General features: G+C 41.9%; 12 non-coding genes across 12 annotated transcripts; all 12 read left to right on the top strand.

The window, feature by feature from the left end:
- The first annotated feature begins 3,311 nt into the window (after positions 1-3,311).
- On the top strand, positions 3,312-3,383 carry trnap-ugg. The gene has a single exon. It is a non-coding gene; the product is annotated as a tRNA-Pro (tRNA).
- A 3,012-nt stretch (positions 3,384-6,395) lies between these two features.
- trnap-ugg lies at positions 6,396-6,467 on the top strand. Its single transcript has one exon. It is a non-coding gene; the product is annotated as a tRNA-Pro (tRNA).
- A 1,432-nt stretch (positions 6,468-7,899) lies between these two features.
- Positions 7,900-7,971, top strand: trnap-ugg. The gene has a single exon. It is a non-coding gene; the product is annotated as a tRNA-Pro (tRNA).
- A 1,433-nt stretch (positions 7,972-9,404) lies between these two features.
- Positions 9,405-9,476, top strand: trnap-ugg. The gene has a single exon. It is a non-coding gene; the product is annotated as a tRNA-Pro (tRNA).
- A 1,434-nt stretch (positions 9,477-10,910) lies between these two features.
- trnap-ugg lies at positions 10,911-10,982 on the top strand. The gene has a single exon. It is a non-coding gene; the product is annotated as a tRNA-Pro (tRNA).
- A 1,433-nt stretch (positions 10,983-12,415) lies between these two features.
- Positions 12,416-12,487, top strand: trnap-ugg. The gene has a single exon. It is a non-coding gene; the product is annotated as a tRNA-Pro (tRNA).
- A 1,433-nt stretch (positions 12,488-13,920) lies between these two features.
- On the top strand, positions 13,921-13,992 carry trnap-ugg. Its single transcript has one exon. It is a non-coding gene; the product is annotated as a tRNA-Pro (tRNA).
- Positions 13,993-15,425: 1,433 nt separating this feature from the next.
- On the top strand, positions 15,426-15,497 carry trnap-ugg. Its single transcript has one exon. It is a non-coding gene; the product is annotated as a tRNA-Pro (tRNA).
- A 1,433-nt stretch (positions 15,498-16,930) lies between these two features.
- Positions 16,931-17,002, top strand: trnap-ugg. Its single transcript has one exon. It is a non-coding gene; the product is annotated as a tRNA-Pro (tRNA).
- A 1,434-nt stretch (positions 17,003-18,436) lies between these two features.
- On the top strand, positions 18,437-18,508 carry trnap-ugg. Its single transcript has one exon. It is a non-coding gene; the product is annotated as a tRNA-Pro (tRNA).
- Positions 18,509-19,941: 1,433 nt separating this feature from the next.
- trnap-ugg lies at positions 19,942-20,013 on the top strand. Its single transcript has one exon. It is a non-coding gene; the product is annotated as a tRNA-Pro (tRNA).
- Positions 20,014-21,446: 1,433 nt separating this feature from the next.
- On the top strand, positions 21,447-21,518 carry trnap-ugg. Its single transcript has one exon. It is a non-coding gene; the product is annotated as a tRNA-Pro (tRNA).
- The last annotated feature ends 404 nt before the right edge of the window (positions 21,519-21,922 follow it).

The following is a 21,922-nucleotide window of genomic DNA, read 5'->3' as shown; positions in this document are numbered from 1 at the left end:
CGGGCTTTGAACACTTGTATCACTTTGGGTTTTTTTTTCGTGCCCCTGGTATACTAACTGACTTCCAGGGAGAGGAGGGGAGGCCAGACTGGGGCTGAGCCCACATTCAGGCCTCACAGTCGGGCAGCGCTTAGCATGGCTGCTCAGGAGGATAGGACATTTGGGAACACTTCTTCCATTTGGGAAGGACACTTGGGAACACTCAAGCAGCAAATGGAAGAAGTGTTCCCAAATGTCCTTCCCAAATGGAAGAAATGTTCCCAAGTGTCCCAAAATATAAGGGGCCAAAGGTCAAAAGGGCATTTTCAATGCTAAAAATTTTTTTTTCACATTTAACATTGAAATAATGGCCTGGTACCTGTTCAGTGTTGAAGAGCGCGTCCTGAATAACGGATGACTAATTTTTGGTGGACCTGGACCCATGGGAAGGGCCCCTACTGGCTCCTCAAAAAGGTTTTTGGACATTTGGGAACATTTCTTCCATTTCCCATTGCATTTTCAAAAAATATAAATATTCATAATTAATAAAGGAAAGCCCCCAGAGACCCCAGATTTCGCACAGTAGTGGGCTGCGGGCCCCTCTAGAAAAGCGCACAATTATTTTTGCTCCAAAGCGTCTAGAACAAAAAAAGTCCCGTTCAAAGTTACCCCAAAAAATGGACTTGAGGATCGATACGTCCAACACAATGTTTAAATATAGTTTTGAACGGAGAAACTTTTGTTCTGAGCGTGCCAGCGCTCCGAAACTTTAATATGTTGTTGCCGGGCCCGAATGGGGCGGGGCCAAGTTGGTTTGGAGTCGCTAGCACCTAGCGTGCTCGCATGGGATGCGGGACAAATGCATTTAGAAATGAATGGGAGGATTTTATAAGGGAAAATGAATGGGAAATGTTCCCAAATGTCCGACCTTCAAACAGCCGTATTTCTTCAAAAAATGGAGCTACGCGCGTAAAACCTGCACGCGAGCGGCCATCACAAACCATAGATTAAACGTATAGGGCGTGGTAACCGTAGACCATCAGGAATCCTATATGCTCAAGGCAAAGTTCCTGGGGGCTGGAACCAAGCCAATGTTGTAGCCACGCCCCTTTTATGCAACATACTTGAAATTTGTTTCAATATTTCAATGACAAGTATAATTTTTTCACTTGTACTTGTTAGGTTTATAAGGGTTTTTTTCCATCTGGGAACACTTTTGACATTTGGGAACATCAGGGGGTGTGCGAGCCGGGCAGGGTGTCCGACCGCGAGGCCTGATTGCAGGCTATGCCCCGGTCTGGCCTCCCTTCCTCTCCCTGGAAGTAAGTTAGTATACCAAAAAAAAAAGGATTCAACGCCCGACCCAGGACATTTGGCCTGTTTTTAATAGGGTGGTTGAGTGTTCCCAATTGTCCTTCCCAAATGGAAGAAGTGTTCCCAAATGTCCTTCCCAAATGGAAGAAGTGTTCCCAAGTGTCCCACAATGTCAAACGTAAAGGTCAAAGAAGCCATTGTCAAAGGTCACGAAGCAATTTTCAATGCTAATATGCTGTTTCCCACACTTAACAGTAAAATAACGGCCTGGAACCTGTTCGATGTTACCGAGGGCGCTGTGGAGAATAAATGACCAAATTTTGGTGGTCCTAGACCCGTGGGAAGGGTCCCTACTGGCTCCCCCAGAAGGGGTCAGAAAACACTTTTGAAAGCCCGGGACACTTGGCCTGTTTTTCATAGGGAGGTTTTAGTGTTATCAATTGTCCTTCCCAAATGGCATAAGTGTTCCCAATTGTCCTATGCACCCCCCCCCCCTTAAAAATGGCAAAAGTGTTCCCGATTGGCAAAAGTGTTCCCGATTGTCCTATGCACCCCCCCTCTTCAACCACCACCAGACCCCCCCCAAGACCCCCAAGACCCCCACCCAGGCCACTGTAACCCCCCCCTTTCAAATGACAAAAGTGTTCCCGATTGGCAAAAGTGTTCCCGAATGTCCTATGCACCCCCCTCTCCCACTACCCCCCAAGACCCCCCCCCCCAGGCCATTGCAGCCCCCACTCAGTTATTGCCACCAATTTTATACCAATTTTATACCCAAGTGTCAAAAGTGTACCCAATTGTCCCAAGCACATCTGCCCCCTACTGGCCATCACTCCTGCACCCCCTTACCACGTATTCCCAATCATCAATATCGTTCCGAATCGTCAGATTCAAAAACAGCGCCTCCAACGGCCCAAACGGTGGTCGGTGCATGCGTTCCCAAATTGCATAAGTGTGCCCAAATCGGCAACCCAAATGGCCAGAATGTGCCCAAAAAATCAACGCGTGTATGGCAAATGTCCCAAAACGCCGACCACATTTCCATTGGGGTACGTTTCGGCCAATGGCAATACCTTGCAATGCAAAATCAGGGACAATTGGGAATATATTCCTTATTTGATTTTATCCAAAAAATGAAGACTTTGCTCTTGGCAGTCGATTTGCGTTTCAACCTATCTGACTTCTGAATGCCCTGAGATCCCCTAACAAGTTTAGGAGGAAGCAAAAGTGTAGTATAGGATTTTGGCCCCTTTGCAGAACCTGCTTCAACTGCAATCAACAGAAAAATATGAGGAACAAACAAGCAGGACATGCCTCTCGTGGCTCGCTTGTCTAGGGGTATGATTATTACTTAGGGTGCGAGACGTCCCAGATGAGACCACTTTGCTTAGAAGAGGATGCATGGATTGAATGATGTGGCTTATTTATCAAGTTGGATGCAAAAGAGAGTGTCATCGGTGTGGCAAGTTCATCACGATTTTACTATCACAGAATCGAGTCTGAGTTTTGGTACAACGTTTTGTGTCAAATGTTTCCTGTTGTCCAATGTTATCGGAAAGCTAAATCTGTCAGTGAAGCCATGGAAAGAGCCCGTGCAAAACAAACAACTTGGCCGTTGCCTTGCAAGTCAATGTCAAGTCAGCCTTCAAGTGACAGATCGGAGCCGCATTTCCTTAAAAGAAATTTGCTAGAACGCTGTTTCACGGGGCTCGTTAGTCTAGGGGTATGATTCTCCCTAGAAAGCTTATATGAGTTGATTAAGTCACAGTTACACACTAAGCTTTTTCATTACGATTCTGCTGTCACTTTTGACTGAAATATTCAAGTTCGAATTTTGCTAAAGTGTTTTGCGTCAAAGTATGGTGTCGTCCAATGTAATCTGAAAGCTGAATCTGGCAGTGGAGCCATGGAAATAGCCCATGCCAAACAAACTACTTGACCATTGCCTTTCAAGTCAGTGACAGATCGGAGCCACATTTCCTTGATAGAAAATTGCTAACTAAAACTCCATTTTACGTGGCTCGTTGGTCTAGGGGTATGATTCTCGCTTTGGGTGCGAGAGGTCCCGGGTTCAAATCCCGGACGAGCCCTAAAATCTGGTAAATACCAAATTCCTCATTTAAAGTTGGCATTAGAAACAAGTCGGCACATGGTGGAATCTAGGTGTATTTGCTCACGCACAAAGTAAAAGAATTGGCAATGAAACACATAATCTCTTTCTAATTTAATTCAAAAACTGAAGACTTTGGTCTCAGCAGTCGATTTGCATTTGAACCTATCTAGCATTGGAAGGCCCTGGGATCTCCTAACCCTTCTTGTAAGTAAGATGAAATGCCAGGTAAGTAACGTGCAGCTGAGAATGGTGTAGGGAAATGGTCATTGTGCTGGAATCCATTATTTTTACATCTTTTCTAAAGTCGAAGAAAGAGTAATGGGCAATATAGCCATTAAACCTTTCTGATTTAATCCGAAAACTGAAGACTTCGCTCTCAGAGGTCGATTTGCATTTCAGGGTATGGCTCTCGTTTGTCGCCAAATCCCTAATTTAAAGTCCACCTTACAGTTAAGGTGGTGGAAACAAGGCATATTTGTTAATGCAAAAAGTAGAAGAACGGGTAATAGGCAATGAAGCCATTTATCTTCTTTTCTTTTATCCAAAAAATGAAGACTTTGCTCTTGGCAGTCGATTTGCATTTCAACCTATCTGACTTCTGAATGCCCTGGGATCCCCTAACAAGTTTAGGAGGAAGCAAAAGTGTAGTATAGGATTTTGGCCCCTTTGCAGAACCTGCTTCAACTGCAATCAACAGAAAAATATGAGGAACAAACAAGCAGGACATGCCTCTCGTGTCTTGCTGGTCTAGGGGTATGATTATCACTTAGGGTGCGAGAGGTCCCAGATGAGACCACTTTGCTTAGAAGAGGATGCATGGATTGAATGATGTTGCTTATTTATCAAGTGGGATGCAAAAGAGAGTGTCATCGGTGTGGCAAGTTCATCACGATTTTACCATTACAGAATCGAGTCTGAGTTTTGGTACAACGTTTTGTGTCAAATGTTTCCTGTCGTCCAATGTTATCGGAAAGCTAAATCTGTCAGTGAAGCCATGGAAAGAGCCCGTGCAAAAGAAACAACTTGGCCATTGCCTTGCATGTCATTGACAGACCGGAGCAGCATTTCCTTGATGGAAAATTGTTAAAACTCTATTTTACGTGGCTCGTTGGTCTAGGGGTATGATTCTTGCTAGAAAGCTTATATGAGTTGATCAAGTCACAGTTACACACTAAGCTTTTTCATTACGATTCTGCTGTCACTTTTGACTGAAATATTCAAATTCGAATTTTGGTTAAATGTTTTGCGTCAAAGTATGGTGTCGTCCAATGTAATCTGAAAGCTGAATCTGGCAGTGGAGCCATGGAAAGAGCCCATGCCAAACAATGTAATCAGAAAGCTGAATCTGGCAATGGAGCCATGGAAAGAGCCCATGACAAACAAACTACTTGACCATTGCTTTTCAAGTCAATGTCAAGTCAGCCTTCAATTGACAGATCGGAGCCGCATTTCCTTAAAAGAAATTTGCTAAAACGCTGTTTCACGGGGCTCGTTAGTCTAGGGGTATGATTCTCCCTAGAAAGCTTATATGAGTTGATTAAGTCACAGTTACACACTAAGCTTTTTCATTACGATTCTGCTGTCACTTTTGACTGAAATATTCAAGTTCGAATTTTGGTAAAGTGTTTTGCGTCAAAGTATGGTGTCGTCCAATGTAATCTGAAAGCTGAATCTGGAAGTGGAGCCATGGAAATAGCCCATGCCAAACAAACTACTTGACCATTGCCTTTCAAGTCAGTGACAGATCGGAGCCACATTTCCTTGATAGAAAATTGCTAAAACTCTATTTTACGTGGCTCGTTGGTCTAGGGGTATGATTCTTGCTAGAAAGCTTATATGAGTTGATTAAGTCACAGTTACACACTCAGCTTTTTCATTACGATTCTGCTGTCACTTTTGACTGAAATATTCAAATTCGAATTTTGGTTAAATGTTTTGCGTCAAAGTATGGTGTCGTCCAATGTAATCTGAAAGCTGAATCTGGCAGTAGAGCCATGGAAATAGCCCATGCCAAACAATGTAATCAGAAAGCTGAATCTGGCAATGGAGCCATGGAAAGAGCCCATGCCAAACAAACTACTTGACCATTGCCTTTCAAATCTGTGACAGATCGGAGCCGCATTTCCTTGATAGAAATTTGCTAAAACGCTGTTTTACGTGGCTCGTTGGTCTAGGGGTATGATTCTCGCTTAGGATGTCCCGGATTTAGTCCCAGACGAGCCTTTAGGCTAAATTCTGGTTAATACCAAATCCTGCATTTAAAATCCACATTAGAACTAAGTTCACCCAGGTGGTGGAAACTAGGCAATATAACCATTAACCTTTTCAGATTTAATCCGAAAACTGAAGACTTGGCCCTCAGCAGTTGATTTGCATTTCAACCTATCTGGCCTTGGAATGCCCTGGGTTCCCCTAACAAGATTGGGAGGAAGCAAAAGTAGAGTGAAGCATCTGGGTGACAATGCAGAGCATGCTTCCACTGCAACCAACAGAAATAACTGGGAAACATATAAAGAACAAACGAGCAGGATATGGCACTCGTGCATTCGGTGCCATGGAAAGAGCCCATGACAAACAAACTACTTGACCATTGCTTTTCAAGTCAATGTCAAGTCAGCCTTCAAGTGACAGATCGGAGCCGCATTTCCTTAAAAGAAATTTGCTAGAACGCTGTTTCACGGGGCTCGTTAGTCTAGGGGTATGATTCTCCCTAGAAAGCTTATATGAGTTGATTAAGTCACAGTTACACACTAAGCTTTTTCATTACGATTCTGCTGTCACTTTTGACTGAAATATTCAAGTTCGAATTTTGGTAAAGTGTTTTGCGTCAAAGTATGGTGTCGTCCAATGTAATCTGAAAGCTGAATCTGGCAGTGGAGCCATGGAAATAGCCCATGCCAAACAAACTACTTGACCATTGCCTTTCAAGTCAGTGACAGATCGGAGCCACATTTCCTTGATAGAAAATTGCTAAAACTCCATTTTACGTGGCTCGTTGGTCTAGGGGTATGATTCTCGCTTTGGGTGCGAGAGGTCCCGGGTTCAAATCCCGGACGAGCCCTAAAATCTGGTAAATACCAAATTCCTCATTTAAAGTTGGCATTAGAAACAAGTCGGCACGTGGTGGAATCTAGGTGTATTTGCTCACGCACAAAGTAAAAGAATTGGCAATGAAACACATAATCTCTTTCTAATTTAATTCAAAAACTGAAGACTTTGGTCTCAGCAGTCGATTTGCATTTGAACCTATCTGGCATTGGAAGGCCCTGGGATCTCCTAACCCTTCTTGTAAGTAAGATGAAATGCCAGGTAAGTAACGTGCAGCTGAGAATGGTGTAGGGAAATGGTCATTGTGCTGGAATCCATTATTTTTACATCTTTTCTAAAGTCGAAGAATGAGTAATGGGCAATATAGCCATTAAACCTTTCTGATTTAATCCGAAAACTGAAGACTTCGCTCTCAGAGGTCGATTTGCGTTTCAGGGTATGGCTCTCGTTTGTCGCCAAATCCCTAATTTAAAGTCCACCTTACAGTTAAGGTGGTGGAAACAAGGCATATTTGTTAATGCAAAAAGTAGAAGAACGGGTAATAGGCAATGAAGCCATTCATCTTCTTTGCTTTTATCCAAAAATGAAGACTTTGCTCTTGGCAGTCGATTTGCATTTCAACCTATCTGACTTCTGAATGCCCTGGGATCCCCTAACAAGTTTAGGAGGAAGCAAAAGTGTAGTATAGGATTTTGGCCCCTTTGCAGAACCTGCTTCAACTGCAATCAACAGAAAAATATGAGGAACAAACAAGCAGGACATGCCTCTCGTGGCTTGCTGGTCTAGGGGTATGATTATCACTTAGGGTGCGAGAGGTCCCAGATGAGACCACTTTGCTTAGAAGAGGATGCATGGATTGAATGATGTTGCTTATTTATCAAGTGGGATGCAAAAGAGAGTGTCATCAGTGTGGCAAGTTCATCACGATTTTACCATTACAGAATCGAGTCTGAGTTTTGGTACAACGTTTTGTGTCAAATGTTTCCTGTCGTCCAATGTTATCGGAAAGCTAAATCTGTCAGTGAAGCCATGGAAAGAGCCCGTGCAAAACAAACAACTTGGCCGTTGCCTTGCATGTCATTGACAGACCGGAGCAGCATTTCCTTGATGGAAAATTGTTAAAACTCTATTTTACGTGGCTCGTTGGTCTAGGGGTATGATTCTTGCTAGAAAGCTCATATGAGTTGATCAAGTCACAGTTACACACTAAGCTTTTTCATTACGATTCTGCTGTCACTTTTGACTGAAATATTCAAATTCGAATTTTGGTTAAATGTTTTGCGTCAAAGTATGGTGTCGTCCAATGTAATCTGAAAGCTGAATCTGGCAGTGGAGCCATGGAAAGAGCCCATGCCAAACAAACTACTTGACCATTGCCTTTCAAGTCAGTGACAGATCGGAGCCACATTTCCTTGATAGAAAATTGCTAAAACTCCATTTTACGTGGCTCGTTGGTCTAGGGGTATGATTCTCGCTTTGGGTGCGAGAGGTCCCGGGTTCAAATCCCGGACGAGCCCTAAAATCTGGTAAATACCAAATTCCTCATTTAAAGTTGGCATTAGAAACAAGTCGGCACGTGGTGGAATCTAGGTGTATTTGCTCACGCACAAAGTAAAAGAATTGGCAATGAAACACATAATCTCTTTCTAATTTAATTCAAAAACTGAAGACTTTGGTCTCAGCAGTCGATTTGCATTTGAACCTATCTGGCATTGGAAGGCCCTGGGATCTCCTAACCCTTCTTGTAAGTAAGATGAAATGCCAGGTAAGTAACGTGCAGCTGAGAATGGTGTAGGGAAATGGTCATTGTGCTGGAATCCATTATTTTTACATCTTTTCTAAAGTCGAAGAATGAGTAATGGGCAATATAGCCATTAAACCTTTCTGATTTAATCCGAAAACTGAAGACTTCGCTCTCAGAGGTCAATTTGCGTTTCAGGGTATGGCTCTCGTTTGTCGCCAAATCCCTAATTTAAAGTCCACCTTACAGTTAAGGTGGTGGAAACAAGGCATATTTGTTAATGCAAAAAGTAGAAGAACGGGTAATAGGCAATGAAGCCATTTATCTTCTTTGCTTTTATCCAAAAAATGAAGACTTTGCTCTTGGCAGTCGATTTGCATTTCAACCTATCTGACTTCTGAATGCCCTGGGATCCCCTAACAAGTTTAGGAGGAAGCAAAAGTGTAGTATAGGATTTTGGCCCCTTTGCAGAACCTGCTTCAACTGCAATCAACAGAAAAATATGAGGAACAAACAAGCAGGACATGCCTCTCGTGGCTTGCTGGTCTAGGGGTATGATTATCACTTAGGGTGCGAGAGGTCCCAGATGAGACCACTTTGCTTAGAAGAGGATGCATGGATTTAATGATGTTGCTTACTTATCAAGTGGGATGCAAAAGAAAGTGTCATCGGTGTGGCAAGTTCATCACGATTTTACTATCACAGAATCGAGTCTGAGTTTTGGTACAACGTTTTGTGTCAAATGTTTCCTGTTGTCCAATGTAATCTGAAAGCTAAATCTGTCAGTGAAGCCATGGAAAGAGCCCGTGCAAAACAAACAACTTGGCCGTTGCCTTGCATGTCATTGACAGACCGGAGCCACATTTCCTTGATAGAAAATTGCTAAAACTCTATTTTACGTGGCTAATTGGTCTAGGGTTATGATTCTTGCTAGAAAGCTCATATGAGTTGATTAAGTCACAGTTACACACTAAGTTTTTTCATTACGATTCTGCTGTCACTTTTGACTGAAATATTCAAATTCGAATTTTGGTTAAATGTTTTGCGTCAAAGTATGGTGTCGTCCAATGTAATCTGAAAGCTGAATCTGGCAGTGGAGCCATGGAAAGAGCCCATGCCAAACAAACTACTTGACCATTGCCTTTCAAGTCAGTGACAGATCGGAGCCACATTTCCTTGATAGAAAATTGCTAAAACTCCATTTTACGTGGCTCGTTGGTCTAGGGGTATGATTCTCGCTTTGGGTGCGAGAGGTCCCGGGTTCAAATCCCGGACGAGCCCTAAAATCTGGTAAATACCAAATTCCTCATTTAAAGTTGGCATTAGAAACAAGTCGGCACGTGGTGGAATCTAGGTGTATTTGCTCACGCACAAAGTAAAAGAATTGGCAATGAAACACATAATCTCTTTCTAATTTAATTCAAAAACTGAAGACTTTGGTCTCAGCAGTCGATTTGCATTTGAACCTATCTGGCATTGGAAGGCCCTGGGATCTCCTAACCCTTCTTGTAAGTAAGATGAAATGCCAGGTAAGTAACGTGCAGCTGAGAATGGTGTAGGGAAATGGTCATTGTGCTGGAATCCATTATTTTTACATCTTTTCTAAAGTCGAAGAATGAGTAATGGGCAATATAGCCATTAAACCTTTCTGATTTAATCCGAAAACTGAAGACTTCGCTCTCAGAGGTCAATTTGCGTTTCAGGGTATGGCTCTCGTTTGTCGCCAAATCCCTAATTTAAAGTCCACCTTACAGTTAAGGTGGTGGAAACAAGGCATATTTGTTAATGCAAAAAGTAGAAGAACGGGTAATAGGCAATGAAGCCATTTATCTTCTTTGCTTTTATCCAAAAAATGAAGACTTTGCTCTTGGCAGTCGATTTGCATTTCAACCTATCTGACTTCTGAATGCCCTGGGATCCCCTAACAAGTTTAGGAGGAAGCAAAAGTGTAGTATAGGATTTTGGCCCCTTTGCAGAACCTGCTTCAACTGCAATCAACAGAAAAATATGAGGAACAAACAAGCAGGACATGCCTCTCGTGGCTTGCTGGTCTAGGGGTATGATTATCACTTAGGGTGCGAGAGGTCCCAGATGAGACCACTTTGCTTAGAAGAGGATGCATGGATTTAATGATGTTGCTTACTTATCAAGTGGGATGCAAAAGAAAGTGTCATCGGTGTGGCAAGTTCATCACGATTTTACTATCACAGAATCGAGTCTGAGTTTTGGTACAACGTTTTGTGTCAAATGTTTCCTGTTGTCCAATGTAATCTGAAAGCTAAATCTGTCAGTGAAGCCATGGAAAGAGCCCGTGCAAAACAAACAACTTGGCCGTTGCCTTGCATGTCATTGACAGACCGGAGCCAGCATTTCCTTGATAGAAAATTGCTAAAACTCTATTTTACGTGGCTCATTGGTCTAGGGTTATGATTCTTGCTAGAAAGCTTATATGAGTTGATTAAGTCACAGTTACACACTAAGTTTTTTCATTACGATTCTGCTGTCACTTTTGACTGAAATATTCAAATTCGAATTTTGGTTAAATGTTTTGCGTCAAAGTATGGTGTCGTCCAATGTAATCTGAAAGCTGAATCTGGCAGTGGAGCCATGGAAAGAGCCCATGCCAAACAAACTACTTGACCATTGCCTTTCAAGTCAGTGACAGATCGGAGCCACATTTCCTTGATAGAAAATTGCTAAAACTCCATTTTACGTGGCTCGTTGGTCTAGGGGTATGATTCTCGCTTTGGGTGCGAGAGGTCCCGGGTTCAAATCCCGGACGAGCCCTAAAATCTGGTAAATACCAAATTCCTCATTTAAAGTTGGCATTAGAAACAAGTCGGCACGTGGTGGAATCTAGGTGTATTTGCTCACGCACAAAGTAAAAGAATTGGCAATGAAACACATAATCTCTTTCTAATTTAATTCAAAAACTGAAGACTTTGGTCTCAGCAGTCGATTTGCATTTGAACCTATCTGGCATTGGAAGGCCCTGGGATCTCCTAACCCTTCTTGTAAGTAAGATGAAATGCCAGGTAAGTAACGTGCAGCTGAGAATGGTGTAGGGAAATGGTCATTGTGCTGGAATCCATTATTTTTACATCTTTTCTAAAGTCGAAGAATGAGTAATGGGCAATATAGCCATTAAACCTTTCTGATTTAATCCGAAAACTGAAGACTTCGCTCTCAGAGGTCAATTTGCGTTTCAGGGTATGGCTCTCGTTTGTCGCCAAATCCCTAATTTAAAGTCCACCTTACAGTTAAGGTGGTGGAAACAAGGCATATTTGTTAATGCAAAAAGTAGAAGAACGGGTAATAGGCAATGAAGCCATTTATCTTCTTTGCTTTTATCCAAAAAATGAAGACTTTGCTCTTGGCAGTCGATTTGCATTTCAACCTATCTGACTTCTGAATGCCCTGGGATCCCCTAACAAGTTTAGGAGGAAGCAAAAGTGTAGTATAGGATTTTGGCCCCTTTGCAGAACCTGCTTCAACTGCAATCAACAGAAAAATATGAGGAACAAACAAGCAGGACATGCCTCTCGTGGCTTGCTGGTCTAGGGGTATGATTATCACTTAGGGTGCGAGAGGTCCCAGATGAGACCACTTTGCTTAGAAGAGGATGCATGGATTTAATGATGTTGCTTACTTATCAAGTGGGATGCAAAAGAAAGTGTCATCGGTGTGGCAAGTTCATCACGATTTTACCATCACAGAATCGAGTCTGAGTTTTGGTACAACGTTTTGTGTCAAATGTTTCCTGTCGTCCAATGTAATCTGAAAGCTAAATCTGTCAGTGAAGCCATGGAAAGAGCCCGTGCAAAACAAACAACTTGGCCGTTGCCTTGCATGTCATTGACAGACCGGAGCCACATTTCCTTGATAGAAAATTGCTAAAACTCTATTTTACGTGGCTAATTGGTCTAGGGTTATGATTCTTGCTAGAAAGCTCATATGAGTTGATTAAGTCACAGTTACACACTAAGTTTTTTCATTACGATTCTGCTGTCACTTTTGACTGAAATATTCAAATTCGAATTTTGGTTAAATGTTTTGCGTCAAAGTATGGTGTCGTCCAATGTAATCTGAAAGCTGAATCTGGCAGTGGAGCCATGGAAAGAGCCCATGCCAAACAAACTACTTGACCATTGCCTTTCAAGTCAGTGACAGATCGGAGCCACATTTCCTTGATAGAAAATTGCTAAAACTCCATTTTACGTGGCTCGTTGGTCTAGGGGTATGATTCTCGCTTTGGGTGCGAGAGGTCCCGGGTTCAAATCCCGGACGAGCCCTAAAATCTGGTAAATACCAAATTCCTCATTTAAAGTTGGCATTAGAAACAAGTCGGCACGTGGTGGAATCTAGGTGTATTTGCTCACGCACAAAGTAAAAGAATTGGCAATGAAACACATAATCTCTTTCTAATTTAATTCAAAAACTGAAGACTTTGGTCTCAGCAGTCGATTTGCATTTGAACCTATCTGGCATTGGAAGGCCCTGGGATCTCCTAACCCTTCTTGTAAGTAAGATGAAATGCCAGGTAAGTAACGTGCAGCTGAGAATGGTGTAGGGAAATGGTCATTGTGCTGGAATCCATTATTTTTACATCTTTTCTAAAGTCGAAGAATGAGTAATGGGCAATATAGCCATTAAACCTTTCTGATTTAATCCGAAAACTGAAGACTTCGCTCTCAGAGGTCAATTTGCGTTTCAGGGTATGGCTCTCGTTTGTCGCCAAATCCCTAATTTAAAGTCCACCTTACAGTTAAGGTGGTGGAAACAAGGCATATTTGTTAATGCAAAAAGTAGAAGAACGGGTAATAGGCAATGAAGCCATTTATCTTCTTTGCTTTTATCCAAAAAATGAAGACTTTGCTCTTGGCAGTCGATTTGCATTTCAACCTATCTGACTTCTGAATGCCCTGGGATCCCCTAACAAGTTTAGGAGGAAGCAAAAGTGTAGTATAGGATTTTGGCCCCTTTGCAGAACCTGCTTCAACTGCAATCAACAGAAAAATATGAGGAACAAACAAGCAGGACATGCCTCTCGTGGCTTGCTGGTCTAGGGGTATGATTATCACTTAGGGTGCGAGAGGTCCCAGATGAGACCACTTTGCTTAGAAGAGGATGCATGGATTTAATGATGTTGCTTACTTATCAAGTGGGATGCAAAAGAAAGTGTCATCGGTGTGGCAAGTTCATCACGATTTTACTATCACAGAATCGAGTCTGAGTTTTGGTACAACGTTTTGTGTCAAATGTTTCCTGTTGTCCAATGTAATCTGAAAGCTAAATCTGTCAGTGAAGCCATGGAAAGAGCCCGTGCAAAACAAACAACTTGGCCGTTGCCTTGCATGTCATTGACAGACCGGAGCCACATTTCCTTGATAGAAAATTGCTAAAACTCTATTTTACGTGGCTAATTGGTCTAGGGTTATGATTCTTGCTAGAAAGCTCATATGAGTTGATTAAGTCACAGTTACACACTAAGTTTTTTCATTACGATTCTGCTGTCACTTTTGACTGAAATATTCAAATTCGAATTTTGGTTAAATGTTTTGCGTCAAAGTATGGTGTCGTCCAATGTAATCTGAAAGCTGAATCTGGCAGTGGAGCCATGGAAAGAGCCCATGCCAAACAAACTACTTGACCATTGCCTTTCAAGTCAGTGACAGATCGGAGCCACATTTCCTTGATAGAAAATTGCTAAAACTCCATTTTACGTGGCTCGTTGGTCTAGGGGTATGATTCTCGCTTTGGGTGCGAGAGGTCCCGGGTTCAAATCCCGGACGAGCCCTAAAATCTGGTAAATACCAAATTCCTCATTTAAAGTTGGCATTAGAAACAAGTCGGCACGTGGTGGAATCTAGGTGTATTTGCTCACGCACAAAGTAAAAGAATTGGCAATGAAACACATAATCTCTTTCTAATTTAATTCAAAAACTGAAGACTTTGGTCTCAGCAGTCGATTTGCATTTGAACCTATCTGGCATTGGAAGGCCCTGGGATCTCCTAACCCTTCTTGTAAGTAAGATGAAATGCCAGGTAAGTAACGTGCAGCTGAGAATGGTGTAGGGAAATGGTCATTGTGCTGGAATCCATTATTTTTACATCTTTTCTAAAGTCGAAGAATGAGTAATGGGCAATATAGCCATTAAACCTTTCTGATTTAATCCGAAAACTGAAGACTTCGCTCTCAGAGGTCAATTTGCGTTTCAGGGTATGGCTCTCGTTTGTCGCCAAATCCCTAATTTAAAGTCCACCTTACAGTTAAGGTGGTGGAAACAAGGCATATTTGTTAATGCAAAAAGTAGAAGAACGGGTAATAGGCAATGAAGCCATTTATCTTCTTTGCTTTTATCCAAAAAATGAAGACTTTGCTCTTGGCAGTCGATTTGCATTTCAACCTATCTGACTTCTGAATGCCCTGGGATCCCCTAACAAGTTTAGGAGGAAGCAAAAGTGTAGTATAGGATTTTGGCCCCTTTGCAGAACCTGCTTCAACTGCAATCAACAGAAAAATATGAGGAACAAACAAGCAGGACATGCCTCTCGTGGCTTGCTGGTCTAGGGGTATGATTATCACTTAGGGTGCGAGAGGTCCCAGATGAGACCACTTTGCTTAGAAGAGGATGCATGGATTGAATGATGTTGCTTACTTATCAAGTGGGATGCAAAAGAAAGTGTCATCGGTGTGGCAAGTTCATCACGATTTTACCATCACAGAATCGAGTCTGAGTTTTGGTACAACGTTTTGTGTCAAATGTTTCCTGTCGTCCAATGTTATCGGAAAGCTAAATCTGTCAGTGAAGCCATGGAAAGAGCCCGTGCAAAACAAACAACTTGGCCGTTGCCTTGCATGTCATTGACAGACCGGAGCAGCATTTCCTTGATGGAAAATTGTTAAAACTCTATTTTACGTGGCTCGTTGGTCTAGGGGTATGATTCTTGCTAGAAAGCTTATATGAGTTGATCAAGTCACAGTTACACACTAAGCTTTTTCATTACGATTCTGCTGTCACTTTTGACTGAAATATTCAAATTCGAATTTTGGTTAAATGTTTTGCGTCAAAGTATGGTGTCGTCCAATGTAATCTGAAAGCTGAATCTGGCAGTGGAGCCATGGAAAGAGCCCATGCCAAACAAACTACTTGACCATTGCCTTTCAAGTCAGTGACAGATCGGAGCCACATTTCCTTGATAGAAAATTGCTAAAACTCCATTTTACGTGGCTCGTTGGTCTAGGGGTATGATTCTCGCTTTGGGTGCGAGAGGTCCCGGGTTCAAATCCCGGACGAGCCCTAAAATCTGGTAAATACCAAATTCCTCATTTAAAGTTGGCATTAGAAACAAGTCGGCACGTGGTGGAATCTAGGTGTATTTGCTCACGCACAAAGTAAAAGAATTGGCAATGAAACACATAATCTCTTTCTAATTTAATTCAAAAACTGAAGACTTTGGTCTCAGCAGTCGATTTGCATTTGAACCTATCTGGCATTGGAAGGCCCTGGGATCTCCTAACCCTTCTTGTAAGTAAGATGAAATGCCAGGTAAGTAACGTGCAGCTGAGAATGGTGTAGGGAAATGGTCATTGTGCTGGAATCCATTATTTTTACATCTTTTCTAAAGTCGAAGAATGAGTAATGGGCAATATAGCCATTAAACCTTTCTGATTTAATCCGAAAACTGAAGACTTCGCTCTCAGAGGTCAATTTGCGTTTCAGGGTATGGCTCTCGTTTGTCGCCAAATCCCTAATTTAAAGTCCACCTTACAGTTAAGGTGGTGGAAACAAGGCATATTTGTTAATGCAAAAAGTAGAAGAACGGGTAATAGGCAATGAAGCCATTTATCTTCTTTGCTTTTATCCAAAAAATGAAGACTTTGCTCTTGGCAGTCGATTTGCATTTCAACCTATCTGACTTCTGAATGCCCTGGGATCCCCTAACAAGTTTAGGAGGAAGCAAAAGTGTAGTATAGGATTTTGGCCCCTTTGCAGAACCTGCTTCAACTGCAATCAACAGAAAAATATGAGGAACAAACAAGCAGGACATGCCTCTCGTGGCTTGCTGGTCTAGGGGTATGATTATCACTTAGGGTGCGAGAGGTCCCAGATGAGACCACTTTGCTTAGAAGAGGATGCATGGATTTAATGATGTTGCTTACTTATCAAGTGGGATGCAAAAGAAAGTGTCATCGGTGTGGCAAGTTCATCACGATTTTACCATCACAGAATCGAGTCTGAGTTTTGGTACAACGTTTTGTGTCAAATGTTTCCTGTCGTCCAATGTAATCTGAAAGCTAAATCTGTCAGTGAAGCCATGGAAAGAGCCCGTGCAAAACAAACAACTTGGCCGTTGCCTTGCATGTCATTGACAGACCGGAGCCACATTTCCTTGATAGAAAATTGCTAAAACTCTATTTTACGTGGCTAATTGGTCTAGGGTTATGATTCTTGCTAGAAAGCTCATATGAGTTGATTAAGTCACAGTTACACACTAAGTTTTTTCATTACGATTCTGCTGTCACTTTTGACTGAAATATTCAAATTCGAATTTTGGTTAAATGTTTTGCGTCAAAGTATGGTGTCGTCCAATGTAATCTGAAAGCTGAATCTGGCAGTGGAGCCATGGAAAGAGCCCATGCCAAACAAACTACTTGACCATTGCCTTTCAAGTCAGTGACAGATCGGAGCCACATTTCCTTGATAGAAAATTGCTAAAACTCCATTTTACGTGGCTCGTTGGTCTAGGGGTATGATTCTCGCTTTGGGTGCGAGAGGTCCCGGGTTCAAATCCCGGACGAGCCCTAAAATCTGGTAAATACCAAATTCCTCATTTAAAGTTGGCATTAGAAACAAGTCGGCACGTGGTGGAATCTAGGTGTATTTGCTCACGCACAAAGTAAAAGAATTGGCAATGAAACACATAATCTCTTTCTAATTTAATTCAAAAACTGAAGACTTTGGTCTCAGCAGTCGATTTGCATTTGAACCTATCTGGCATTGGAAGGCCCTGGGATCTCCTAACCCTTCTTGTAAGTAAGATGAAATGCCAGGTAAGTAACGTGCAGCTGAGAATGGTGTAGGGAAATGGTCATTGTGCTGGAATCCATTATTTTTACATCTTTTCTAAAGTCGAAGAATGAGTAATGGGCAATATAGCCATTAAACCTTTCTGATTTAATCCGAAAACTGAAGACTTCGCTCTCAGAGGTCAATTTGCGTTTCAGGGTATGGCTCTCGTTTGTCGCCAAATCCCTAATTTAAAGTCCACCTTACAGTTAAGGTGGTGGAAACAAGGCATATTTGTTAATGCAAAAAGTAGAAGAACGGGTAATAGGCAATGAAGCCATTTATCTTCTTTGCTTTTATCCAAAAAATGAAGACTTTGCTCTTGGCAGTCGATTTGCATTTCAACCTATCTGACTTCTGAATGCCCTGGGATCCCCTAACAAGTTTAGGAGGAAGCAAAAGTGTAGTATAGGATTTTGGCCCCTTTGCAGAACCTGCTTCAACTGCAATCAACAGAAAAATATGAGGAACAAACAAGCAGGACATGCCTCTCGTGGCTTGCTGGTCTAGGGGTATGATTATCACTTAGGGTGCGAGAGGTCCCAGATGAGACCACTTTGCTTAGAAGAGGATGCATGGATTTAATGATGTTGCTTACTTATCAAGTGGGATGCAAAAGAAAGTGTCATCGGTGTGGCAAGTTCATCACGATTTTACTATCACAGAATCGAGTCTGAGTTTTGGTACAACGTTTTGTGTCAAATGTTTCCTGTTGTCCAATGTAATCTGAAAGCTAAATCTGTCAGTGAAGCCATGGAAAGAGCCCGTGCAAAACAAACAACTTGGCCGTTGCCTTGCATGTCATTGACAGACCGGAGCAGCATTTCCTTGATGGAAAATTGTTAAAACTCTATTTTACGTGGCTCGTTGGTCTAGGGGTTATGATTCTTGCTAGAAAGCTCATATGAGTTGATCAAGTCACAGTTACACACTAAGCTTTTTCATTACGATTCTGCTGTCACTTTTGACTGAAATATTCAAATTCGAATTTTGGTTAAATGTTTTGCGTCAAAGTATGGTGTCGTCCAATGTAATCTGAAAGCTGAATCTGGCAGTGGAGCCATGGAAAGAGCCCATGCCAAACAAACTACTTGACCATTGCCTTTCAAGTCAGTGACAGATCGGAGCCACATTTCCTTGATAGAAAATTGCTAAAACTCCATTTTACGTGGCTCGTTGGTCTAGGGGTATGATTCTCGCTTTGGGTGCGAGAGGTCCCGGGTTCAAATCCCGGACGAGCCCTAAAATCTGGTAAATACCAAATTCCTCATTTAAAGTTGGCATTAGAAACAAGTCGGCACGTGGTGGAATCTAGGTGTATTTGCTCACGCACAAAGTAAAAGAATTGGCAATGAAACACATAATCTCTTTCTAATTTAATTCAAAAACTGAAGACTTTGGTCTCAGCAGTCGATTTGCATTTGAACCTATCTGGCATTGGAAGGCCCTGGGATCTCCTAACCCTTCTTGTAAGTAAGATGAAATGCCAGGTAAGTAACGTGCAGCTGAGAATGGTGTAGGGAAATGGTCATTGTGCTGGAATCCATTATTTTTACATCTTTTCTAAAGTCGAAGAATGAGTAATGGGCAATATAGCCATTAAACCTTTCTGATTTAATCCGAAAACTGAAGACTTCGCTCTCAGAGGTCAATTTGCGTTTCAGGGTATGGCTCTCGTTTGTCGCCAAATCCCTAATTTAAAGTCCACCTTACAGTTAAGGTGGTGGAAACAAGGCATATTTGTTAATGCAAAAAGTAGAAGAACGGGTAATAGGCAATGAAGCCATTTATCTTCTTTGCTTTTATCCAAAAAATGAAGACTTTGCTCTTGGCAGTCGATTTGCATTTCAACCTATCTGACTTCTGAATGCCCTGGGATCCCCTAACAAGTTTAGGAGGAAGCAAAAGTGTAGTATAGGATTTTGGCCCCTTTGCAGAACCTGCTTCAACTGCAATCAACAGAAAAATATGAGGAACAAACAAGCAGGACATGCCTCTCGTGGCTTGCTGGTCTAGGGGTATGATTATCACTTAGGGTGCGAGAGGTCCCAGATGAGACCACTTTGCTTAGAAGAGGATGCATGGATTTAATGATGTTGCTTACTTATCAAGTGGGATGCAAAAGAAAGTGTCATCGGTGTGGCAAGTTCATCACGATTTTACCATCACAGAATCGAGTCTGAGTTTTGGTACAACGTTTTGTGTCAAATGTTTCCTGTCGTCCAATGTAATCTGAAAGCTAAATCTGTCAGTGAAGCCATGGAAAGAGCCCGTGCAAAACAAACAACTTGGCCGTTGCCTTGCATGTCATTGACAGACCGGAGCCACATTTCCTTGATAGAAAATTGCTAAAACTCTATTTTACGTGGCTAATTGGTCTAGGGTTATGATTCTTGCTAGAAAGCTCATATGAGTTGATTAAGTCACAGTTACACACTAAGTTTTTTCATTACGATTCTGCTGTCACTTTTGACTGAAATATTCAAATTCGAATTTTGGTTAAATGTTTTGCGTCAAAGTATGGTGTCGTCCAATGTAATCTGAAAGCTGAATCTGGCAGTGGAGCCATGGAAAGAGCCCATGCCAAACAAACTACTTGACCATTGCCTTTCAAGTCAGTGACAGATCGGAGCCACATTTCCTTGATAGAAAATTGCTAAAACTCCATTTTACGTGGCTCGTTGGTCTAGGGGTATGATTCTCGCTTTGGGTGCGAGAGGTCCCGGGTTCAAATCCCGGACGAGCCCTAAAATCTGGTAAATACCAAATTCCTCATTTAAAGTTGGCATTAGAAACAAGTCGGCACGTGGTGGAATCTAGGTGTATTTGCTCACGCACAAAGTAAAAGAATTGGCAATGAAACACATAATCTCTTTCTAATTTAATTCAAAAACTGAAGACTTTGGTCTCAGCAGTCGATTTGCATTTGAACCTATCTGGCATTGGAAGGCCCTGGGATCTCCTAACCCTTCTTGTAAGTAAGATGAAATGCCAGGTAAGTAACGTGCAGCTGAGAATGGTGTAGGGAAATGGTCATTGTGCTGGAATCCATTATTTTTACATCTTTTCTAAAGTCGAAGAATGAGTAATGGGCAATATAGCCATTAAACCTTTCTGATTTAATCCGAAAACTGAAGACTTCGCTCTCAGAGGTCAATTTGCGTTTCAGGGTATGGCTCTCGTTTGTCGCCAAATCCCTAATTTAAAGTCCACCTTACAGTTAAGGTGGTGGAAACAAGGCATATTTGTTAATGCAAAAAGTAGAAGAACGGGTAATAGGCAATGAAGCCATTTATCTTCTTTGCTTTTATCCAAAAAATGAAGACTTTGCTCTTGGCAGTCGATTTGCATTTCAACCTATCTGACTTCTGAATGCCCTGGGATCCCCTAACAAGTTTAGGAGGAAGCAAAAGTGTAGTATAGGATTTTGGCCCCTTTGCAGAACCTGCTTCAACTGCAATCAACAGAAAAATATGAGGAACAAACAAGCAGGACATGCCTCTCGTGGCTTGCTGGTCTAGGGGTATGATTATCACTTAGGGTGCGAGAGGTCCCAGATGAGACCACTTTGCTTAGAAGAGGATGCATGGATTTAATGATGTTGCTTACTTATCAAGTGGGATGCAAAAGAAAGTGTCATCGGTGTGGCAAGTTCATCACGATTTTACTATCACAGAATCGAGTCTGAGTTTTGGTACAACGTTTTGTGTCAAATGTTTCCTGTTGTCCAATGTAATCTGAAAGCTAAATCTGTCAGTGAAGCCATGGAAAGAGCCCGTGCAAAACAAACAACTTGGCCGTTGCCTTGCATGTCATTGACAGACCGGAGCCACATTTCCTTGATAGAAAATTGCTAAAACTCTATTTTACGTGGCTAATTGGTCTAGGGTTATGATTCTTGCTAGAAAGCTCATATGAGTTGATTAAGTCACAGTTACACACTAAGTTTTTTCATTACGATTCTGCTGTCACTTTTGACTGAAATATTCAAATTCGAATTTTGGTTAAATGTTTTGCGTCAAAGTATGGTGTCGTCCAATGTAATCTGAAAGCTGAATCTGGCAGTGGAGCCATGGAAAGAGCCCATGCCAAACAAACTACTTGACCATTGCCTTTCAAGTCAGTGACAGATCGGAGCCACATTTCCTTGATAGAAAATTGCTAAAACTCCATTTTACGTGGCTCGTTGGTCTAGGGGTATGATTCTCGCTTTGGGTGCGAGAGGTCCCGGGTTCAAATCCCGGACGAGCCCTAAAATCTGGTAAATACCAAATTCCTCATTTAAAGTTGGCATTAGAAACAAGTCGGCACGTGGTGGAATCTAGGTGTATTTGCTCACGCACAAAGTAAAAGAATTGGCAATGAAACACATAATCTCTTTCTAATTTAATTCAAAAACTGAAGACTTTGGTCTCAGCAGTCGATTTGCATTTGAACCTATCTGGCATTGGAAGGCCCTGGGATCTCCTAACCCTTCTTGTAAGTAAGATGAAATGCCAGGTAAGTAACGTGCAGCTGAGAATGGTGTAGGGAAATGGTCATTGTGCTGGAATCCATTATTTTTACATCTTTTCTAAAGTCGAAGAATGAGTAATGGGCAATATAGCCATTAAACCTTTCTGATTTAATCCGAAAACTGAAGACTTCGCTCTCAGA

The sequence above is a fragment of the Sander lucioperca genome, chromosome 8 (assembly GCF_008315115.2).
Source record: "Sander lucioperca isolate FBNREF2018 chromosome 8, SLUC_FBN_1.2, whole genome shotgun sequence".
Classification (NCBI taxonomy): Eukaryota; Metazoa; Chordata; class Actinopteri; order Perciformes; family Percidae; genus Sander; species Sander lucioperca.
The sequence above is the reverse complement of the archived record's forward strand: the minus strand, read 5'-3'. Positions and strand labels throughout refer to the sequence as shown.